At 45.6% G+C, this 8,752-nt stretch overlaps 1 long non-coding RNA gene across 1 annotated transcript in view; it reads right to left on the bottom strand.

The window, feature by feature from the left end:
• Positions 1-847: 847 nt before the first annotated feature.
• Positions 848-8,752, bottom strand: part of LOC116649055 — a 37,217-nt gene continuing 29,312 nt past the window's right edge. Inside the window, exons 2-3 of the long non-coding RNA XR_004302611.1 lie at positions 3,947-4,083; positions 848-2,739 (exon numbers count right to left, since the gene is read on the bottom strand). This is a non-coding gene — a long non-coding RNA (uncharacterized LOC116649055). The remainder of the gene's footprint in view (positions 2,740-3,946; positions 4,084-8,752) is intronic.

Below are 8,752 nucleotides of genomic sequence, written 5' to 3'. Positions count from 1 at the left end.
AGGAGTACAATAGCTGAATCGTAGACTAGGTATAATTTATTTTTTTAAGACTGCCCAACTGATTTCCCAAATAGTTGTGCAATATTCCATCGCAAAGGCAGCATATAAGAGTACAATTCCTTCACTCCTTGTCAGTGCTTGGTAGGGTCGGTCTTTGGGATTTTAGCCATTCTAATAGTTGTGTAATGGTATCTCAGGGTTTTTCAGTTTGCTTTCTCCTAATGACAAATGATGTTGAGCATATTTTGCTGTGCTTCTTTGCCATCCCCATAGCTTCTGTGGTGAGTTGTCTGTTCAAATAGTTTGTCCATTTTTTAATTGGAATATTTGTTTCCTTATTATTGAGTTTTGAGCATTCTTTATATATTCTGGGTACAAAGCCTTTATCAGATACATGATTTGCAAATATTGTCTTCCAGTCTGTGGCTTGTCTTTTCATTCTTGTAACAGTGCCTTCGAAGAATGTACAATGAACTGAACTTTTATGTCCCCTTAAAATTCATATGTTGAAATCCTAAGCACCAAGGTGATGGTATTAGAATGTGGGGCCTTTGGGAGGTGATGAAGTCAGGAGGACAGAGCCCTGCTGAATGGGATTTGTGCCCTTATATAAGAGAGCCCAGAGAGCTCCCTCTCCCCTCTCACGATGGGAGGACACAACGAGAAAGTATAGTCTATGACCCAGGAAGTGGGTCTTCACCAGACACTGAATCTGTTGGCACCTTGATCTTGGACTTCCAGCCTCCAAAACCGTGAGAAATAAATTTCTGTTGTTTATAAGCCACCCAGTCTGTAATATTTTGTTATAGCAGCCCCATCAGACTAAGAGCAGAAGATTTTAATTTTGATGAAGTCTCATTTGTTCATTTGGTTTTTTTTATAGATTGTGCTTTTGATGTTATGCCTAAGAATGTTTTGCTTAAACCAAGGTCACAAAAGTTCCCTCTTATGTATTCTTCTAGAACAGAGTTTCCCTACCTTCATACTATTGACACATTGGGCCAGATAATTCTTTGTTGTTATTAATAATTCATTGCTAAACTCACTTACTAGTATAGGAGCTTTTTTGTAGATTCCATAGGATTTTCTACATAGATGATCCTGTTGTCTACAAATGAAGATCGCTTGCTTCTTCTGTTCTGATCTGAGTGCCTTTTGTTTCTTTGTCTTGCATGACACCCCCTCTCCCCCAAACTGTGTGAGCTATGATGTCAGTCCCAAGATCATCAGGATCAACAATGATTTAATTTATTTGATCAAAGCAGAGTACAGAGACACAGGATCTGGTCCCCTGTGGATACGAGAGCTCTGAATTATTCAAATTCTTCGATTGCACCTTTGTGCTGAGAATGTCTATCATCCTGACTGCCCAGCCACAGAGCCTCAGAAAGGGAAATGCCTCTCCCCATGCCCTGATTAAGAGATGGCCCCGGGCAACCTTGATCTTGGCCCACTGCTGATTGGACCACACCTGATTAGACCCACTCCACCTGACTCTATAGACTGCTGATGACACAGGCCACAGCCTGGTGAGAAAGAGATGAGCCTGGCCACTCACAGTCTCTCTCCCGGAAGTGCGGACTAAGGTATATCCAGAGACTGAAACAGTCAGACGTTGGCATTGAAGTAGTGGGGTGGATCTCTGGCGAGGGAGGCTTTGATGGACCAGGAGCAGGAAGAGGCTTTGAGGAAGCAGCATGGTGGGTAAGCAGAAGGAACCCAGAGAAAAGAAGCCTTGCCCAAAGAGAACCCAGCTTGTTCCTAAAGCGGCTTCAATTCCCAAATGTTTCCATTCCATTTCCGGCTGCAATTCACACGTATCCCTTTTGGAAATAACTTTTTCTTTTCTGAACAGAAAAAAAAAAATCAGAACTGAAAAAGCTCAGAAAAGAATGTAAAAATAACCCTCATCCTCATTCTCATCTCCTCAGAGTGGTGCCATATATATATATATATATATATTTCCCCCCCCATAAAACTGAGATCATACTATCTACTATCCTATTTGGTTTCTTTCACTTAACAATATATCATAGACTTTTTGCCATTCAATACATACTCTTCTCAAATATGCTTTTAAATGATTTTATTCGAAGGATATGCCATCATTAATTTATGTAATTCCTTGTCATTGACAATTAGGTTTTTCAAGGTTTTTTTTTCCTTTGCTTTTACAAATAACGTTGCAAAGAACACAGCTGTAGCTAAATCTTCAAACACGTAAGTGATTATCGTCTTATCATAAATGATTAGAAGGCTAATTGCTGGGTGAACGGGCATGCACATCTCTTAAATCTTTTGATAGACATTGTTACATTGCACTCCAGGAAGGTTGCAAAAATTTATATTCCCACCAGTAGTGTATGAATGTGTCTGATCCAAGGAGTATTTTGATTGATTCTACCAGATCTTGGACACCATATCTCCACTGCCTGGCATGGTGTCTTGGTATACAGCAGGCACTCAATCCATGTTTGCTGACCCAAACTTAAGTCACAAGGGGTGATTGAAGAGTCTTGTTTCTTTCAAGCTCGGTCGATGATGGCTCTTGTATTCTTTGCAGCCACCACACAGTCCCTAACACACTTCCCGGCGAGGTCTTCTATGGGAAAACATTTCTAATTTCATCAGAGAATGTGGAACCCCTTGAGGGGGGCAGATCCAAGTCAGAGACCCTCCGGTCTTTGAGTCCATGGCCTCCCAAGAGTGGAGCCTATCCTTTCTTCTCTCTGAAACCCACTACCGGGTAGGGAAAGACAGAAGAAAGTAAGACAGATGGAGGGCTCATTAAAACAATCAATTATTTTGATGCATTTGGACATGACAAAGTACACCAGGGCGTGTGGGTTTTTAATAAGGTCTGTGCCGGGAGAGCAGCCGCGGGACCGACTGGCAGAGAATGAGACGTTGCTTTCTAGAAGGCACCTACTGTGATGTTACCTGCCGTTTATGCTGTGGCAGAAAATAGACATGGAATCAGAGAACGTTAAATCTGAGATAATGGGTTTTTTAATTGTTTTCAAATTTTGGATGAGCATTTTAATTGACGTGGTTGGGAGGTTAATATAACTTTTGTATTTGATTATCTGGCAAGGAGAGGGGGAAATGAAGAAAAGTGGGGGAAACGGAGGTAGTATTTTTTTTTTAAAACTAAACCTCTCATAACACATAGCATGATAAATTCCATTTCTGTACAATCGTTTTCATTATACGTGGCAGAAGCAAATGATTTCTGTACATAATTAGTGCCAAGATTAGAGAAATGCTAACAGCCTGAGGTTCTAAGTTAACCCTCTGCATGCTGGGAAGGGGAAATCTTCCTTCTCTCAATCAGTTTTTGTTAAGTGTTGAGAAGGATCTAGTATTTTGGAGTGGCCACTGTTGACAGACACAATGCCAGCCACCTTCCGTATTTTCTTCTTCCGTCTCTCACCAGCTCGAGATGTCTTATGACTCTTATTCCACAGATGAGAGAATATGGCTCAGAAAGGGTAAGTGACTTGCTGAAGGTCACACAGTGAGTAAAAGAAGGGCTGGAGGGGCGCCTGGGTGGCTCAGTCATTACGCATCTGTCTTCGGCTCAGGTCATGATCCCAGGGTCCTGGGATCGAGCCCCACATTGGGCTCCCTGCTCTGCAGGAAGCCTGCTTCTCCCTCTCCCACTCCCCCTGCTTGTGTTCCCTCTCTCGTTGTGTCTCTCTCTGTCAAATAAATAAATAAAATCTTTAAAAAAAAAAGAAGGGCTGGAGCTCTGACCCAAACCTAGTTGACTCCAAGGTCAGCATCCCGTCAGTATAACAAAAGGGAGGGCCCGCAAACCTGGGTTCAGCCTCCCCCGTCTAGGACCTCTATGACTTTGGACTTTATTTACTCAACTTTTCTGAGTTAAGTAAATTTCATCTTCTATAAAATGGTAATAATAATAGAAAATAATAATAGCACTTACCATCTGGGCTTTGTATTTCACTTTGTTTTTGAGGATTTACTGAGGTAATGATTCCTAAAGCCCTTAGCGTGGTTCCCGGGATACGGCAAGTGCTCAGTGAACCTTGGCTGTTAGTATTAACAGGAATCTGTTAAAACCTAAAACAAACAGAAATCTGTTAAAGCCTAAGTCAGATAGAATGACTTCTCATATCCAGATTCTGCAGTGGATCATCATTTCATTCAGAATAAAAACCAGAGTCTTTACAATGGCCATGAGGCCCACATGACCCAACACCTGTGCCTTTTCTGCTCCCACCTACCATTACTCTCCCCCTCATTCACTATGCTCCTTTCTAGTCTTCAAACATACCACAGGGCCTTTGTACCTGCTATTCTTCTCTTCTCCAAAATTTGCACATGGCTCACCTTTTGCCTGTGATATTGTAATTTATAATAAGAAATATATATTTGATCTTCCATCATTTCTAGCACAGAGCTCCTAAAACCCTTGGAATTTCCTAAGTAATGAGAGTGATACAGGTGCTTTTGTTATGTTAATGAGTGGCTTTTGCATCTCTCCCCCCACCTAAGGATAGGGGCTGGTTGCCAGGAGAACCAACCATGTGATTAAAGGGTTAGAAAATTCAGTCCCACCCATGACCTCCCGGAAGCAGAGAGGGGCTGAAGTTTGAATCAATCGCCAATGGCCAGCACATGGCCATCGTGCTTATGTAGGGAGGCCTCCGTAAAAATCCAAAAGGAGAGGGTTCAGAGAACTTCCGGGTTGGGGAACACATGGAGATTTGGGGAGAGTAGCGTGCCTGGAAAGAGCATGGAAACTCCACACCTTCTCCCCAATACCTTGCCCTATGCATCTCTTCCTTGTAGTCTCGTAGGACTGAACCTTTAACCTGTGGGATCTGATGCTACCCCTGGTAGACAGTGTCAGAATTAAGTTGAATTCTCAGATATGCTCCTGGTGTCTGAGAGTCATGTGGTGGTGTGGGGAAGCCGCCAACCACCAATACTGGAATTGGCAGAGAAACCCAAATAATTGCCTTTTTCAGGTCTTTGCTCAACTGTCACCTTTCCAAGGGAGGCTTTTCCTGACCACACTTTTTTTTTTTTTTTTAAGATTTTATTTATTTATTTGACAGAGAGAGACACAGCGAGAGGGGGAACACAAGCAGGGGGAGTGGGAGAGGGAGAAGCAGGCTTCCCGCGGAGCAGGGAGCCCGATGCGGGGCCTGACCACACTTCTTAACAATGCAAGCTCATCCTACCCCCACCGTGGCCACCCCCATCCCAGGCTTTCTCTTTCTTCCAGCACTCCTCGTCTGATACAGCAGATGGACTTACTTGTGAGCATCCGTGGACCCATAGCCTTCAAGAATGCAGAGTGTGGCCTTCTGGTCTGTCTGCTCTTCAGCTAGGTCCCCAGTACCTAGAACAGTGCCTGCCATATGCTGGGTGCCCAGTAAATGTTTGTTGGATGTATAAAGGATGTATGAATGAATACAGAAAGTGTGACCTATTTTATCATCCACGGGGCGATGAGGCCTGACACACGCGGGCTAGGCGGCCTCATAGGGTCATCAGGGGCGTGAATGTGGGCACATGGGAGGCGCTCAGTGGGAAGTATTATTATCAGTGTCGTTGTTGTTGTCCCACTGTCCTGGGCCATCTCTGATCCTATCCTCTCTGCACAGTATTCCCAGCCCCCCTCATCCCCTGAACTTGTTCTCAACGGGTCTCCTCTCCTCGTTTATTAGTTCCTAGCAGCCCTTCAATTTTCCTCTCTTGCTGCTACTCAGGGAAGCAGCCAGCCCAGCAGGCCCCTGGGACCTCATTCTGTGTCTCCGCTGGGTCGGCCTCGCTCCCTGGGAAAGCGAATCGTCGTGAATCACTTCCTCCCTGGGCCAGAGACCCAAAGCATCCTTGACAATATGCACCGGTGCTGGCTACTGACAGACCTTTTCAGATGGGACAAGCTTCAAATCAATTTTCATTTCTTCCAGGCGAGAGAGAAAGGCTGTTTGGTGACCCAGGGGGCCCCTGTGAGCCTCCAGCAAGAAATCACTTTGGCTTCTACTTTTCTGCTTAGGTGAGCTGCCGGCCTCTCTACAAACTCAGATCTTTCACCAAATGACCCACAAAAACAAATGCTCCCCGAAGGCAGAGGCAGGCCTGTGCCTGTGCGCTGTGTCGCCATATACCGAAACAGAGCAGCATTATTACTTAACATTTAAGACAATCACTAAGTAATGGTGGTCATCATGAACCCTCATAAGCACTAACCAGGTGCGAGGCCCTCGACTGGTTAATAGTTGCTTATTTAACCCTCTCCACACCCTTGGTGGGAGATACTAGTCCCACTTTACAGAGGAGGAAAATAAGGCACAGAAAGGTTCAATAACTTGCCCAAGGTCACACAGCTAATGAATGGAGAAGCCAGGATTTCAACTGAGGCAGTCTGGCTCCATTACTGAACACATACCCTATGGCCAGACCCTGCTGGGTGCTGTGAATACAGGAAGGAAGAACAGAGACACAGTCCCTGCTCTCATAGAGTTTATGGTCTACCGGAAGGCAGGGGCATTAAACCATGAGGTATACAAATCCGTGTATAACTACAGGTTGCAGTGAGGCCAGGAAGGGAAAAGAGCATGGCAGGCCCTTGGGCATCCTCTTGGAATAAATGATATCTGGAGAGTTCACTTTCACCAGGGCCCACTGATAGCTTTTAGTCCATGAAGGCCTGGGCTTAGAGAAGCCAAGTGGCTATTGTTTCTTGGGCACTAGGTAACAAAGGGCATGATTCATACCCAAACTCCCTTCAGTCATTCCATTTTCATCCCCTTTGACAGATGGGAAACAGACTCAAAGAAGTCAAGGGACTCGCTCAAGGCCTTCTGCCAGCAACAGTCAGAGCCAGGGCTGAACACGATGCAGTCCAATTCTTTCTTCTGGATCGTAGATCCAATTTCTCAACTTCAGCACCACTGACATTTTAGGCCAGATGATTCTTCGTGTGGGGGACTGTCCTGGGCATTGCAGGATGGTGAGCAGCATCCCTGGCCTCCACCCACTAGAGGTCAGTGGCGCCCCCTCCCCAGTTGGGAGGGCCAAAGAGGCCTCCGGACTTTCCCCAGTGTGGGGGGTGGGGGATCAGTCCTGCTTGAAAACCATGGCTGTAGATGCCCACCCATCCCCACCCAGTGAAGACTGTCTTCTTTATCTCCAACTACCTAACACCCAGCACAGTATCTGGCCCACAACTGGTGCTCAACTAAAGTTTGTTAAATAAAAGTAAGGGAAGAAGTGAGACAGGGAGAGGAAAGATGAGGGACAGAAGGGGGAAGTCCACCCAGTATGCATACTATTGACAGTCTGTAGGTGACTCAACCCAAATTGATTTTGTAACTGAAATTCTATTCAAAGTACCCCAGGGGATAGTCAAGGTTTTGGAGAATCTTGTGAGAAATTCTTACACGAAATGAGCAGTCTTTCCATGACATGATTCAGTGCACACACACACACACACACACACACACACACACACACATGGGTAAAAATGCCTTGCAGGTTTGACTTTTCTGCATGGTTTAGCCAGTGACCACCACCCTTGGCTCAAAGTGGGGTGAGCCAAGCCATCGCTGCTCCGTTCAATGGGAATCCAATTACCCATTTGGCAGAACACCCCGGGCTCCTCCAAACCCCTTCAGGGAACAATATTTGTCAGTGACTGACTGTCATTATGACCAAGAGGGTCCCAGTTGGCCTGGGAGCTGCATCTCACCACCCGGGTTCTCCCACTCCCAGCTCTGCAGGATATGGCTGATAACACCACAGTCTCAGCTCAGAATGTCCCTGGACCCAAGGACAGCTTTTCTGTTCGCACGTTTCAGTCAACAGAAGCTCCAGTATTTCCAGGGCAGGTGTTTCCTGCCTGTACTTTCTGTGTCCGGAGCAGGTGGCCTGTTAAGGCTGCATTGTTGGACAAGCCTTTCAAGCAGTTTTTATTCCTGGATATGAGTGATGGGCAACAGGAAAGGGAGTTCTGATTTCAAAGCCGGGCAGGAAAGAATTGTGCAATCAACTGTCTCTGTGTGCTTCCACATGAGACCAAGATACGTCCCTGCCCTGGGCACCTGGTGAGGAGCAGGGCATGTGAGAGCCACGCACGTGAACTTAAATCCCGCCTTCAACATCCAGTAGTTGCGTGGCTATGAGATCATAGAAAATATATATATTGGCCACTGCCCCTGGTTCCTGACACAAGGATCCTAAAACCCTTGTAATTTTTTAAGTGCTAAGAGCATGAGGAACATCTTTTGCTCTAATAAGATGACTCTGGATGGGCTCCTGGATGGGGGCTGGTCCCCAGAAAGATCAAGCCATGATTAGAGGCTTAGAATTTTTGGCCCCAACCTCCCATTGTCTAGCAAAGGGAGAGGATCTAGGAAATGGAGTTAATGATTAATCATGCCAATGAGAAGAAGCCTCCATAAAAATCCCAATAGCATGGGGTTTGGGGAGCTTCCAGGTTGGCGAACACATCACATACTGACTGGGGTGATGCACCTCAACCCCACAGGAACAGAAGCTCCTGTGTTGAGGATCCTCCCAGACCTCACCCTGTGTACCTGTTCATCTGACTGTTATTGGTATCCTTTATCATATCCTCTAACAAGCTGTAAACATAAGTGTTTCCCCAAGTTCTGTGAGCCACTCCAGCAAATTAATAGAACCTGAGGAGGGGGTCATGGGAACCTTTGATCTGTAGCCAAGTCTGACAGAAGTTGCGGGTAACCTGGGGACCTAC

The sequence above is a fragment of the Phoca vitulina genome, unplaced genomic scaffold (genome assembly GCF_004348235.1).
Source record: "Phoca vitulina isolate PV1807 unplaced genomic scaffold, GSC_HSeal_1.0 scaffold46, whole genome shotgun sequence".
NCBI classification, from domain to species: Eukaryota; Metazoa; Chordata; class Mammalia; order Carnivora; family Phocidae; genus Phoca; species Phoca vitulina.
This window is presented reverse-complemented; position numbering and strand designations above follow the sequence as displayed.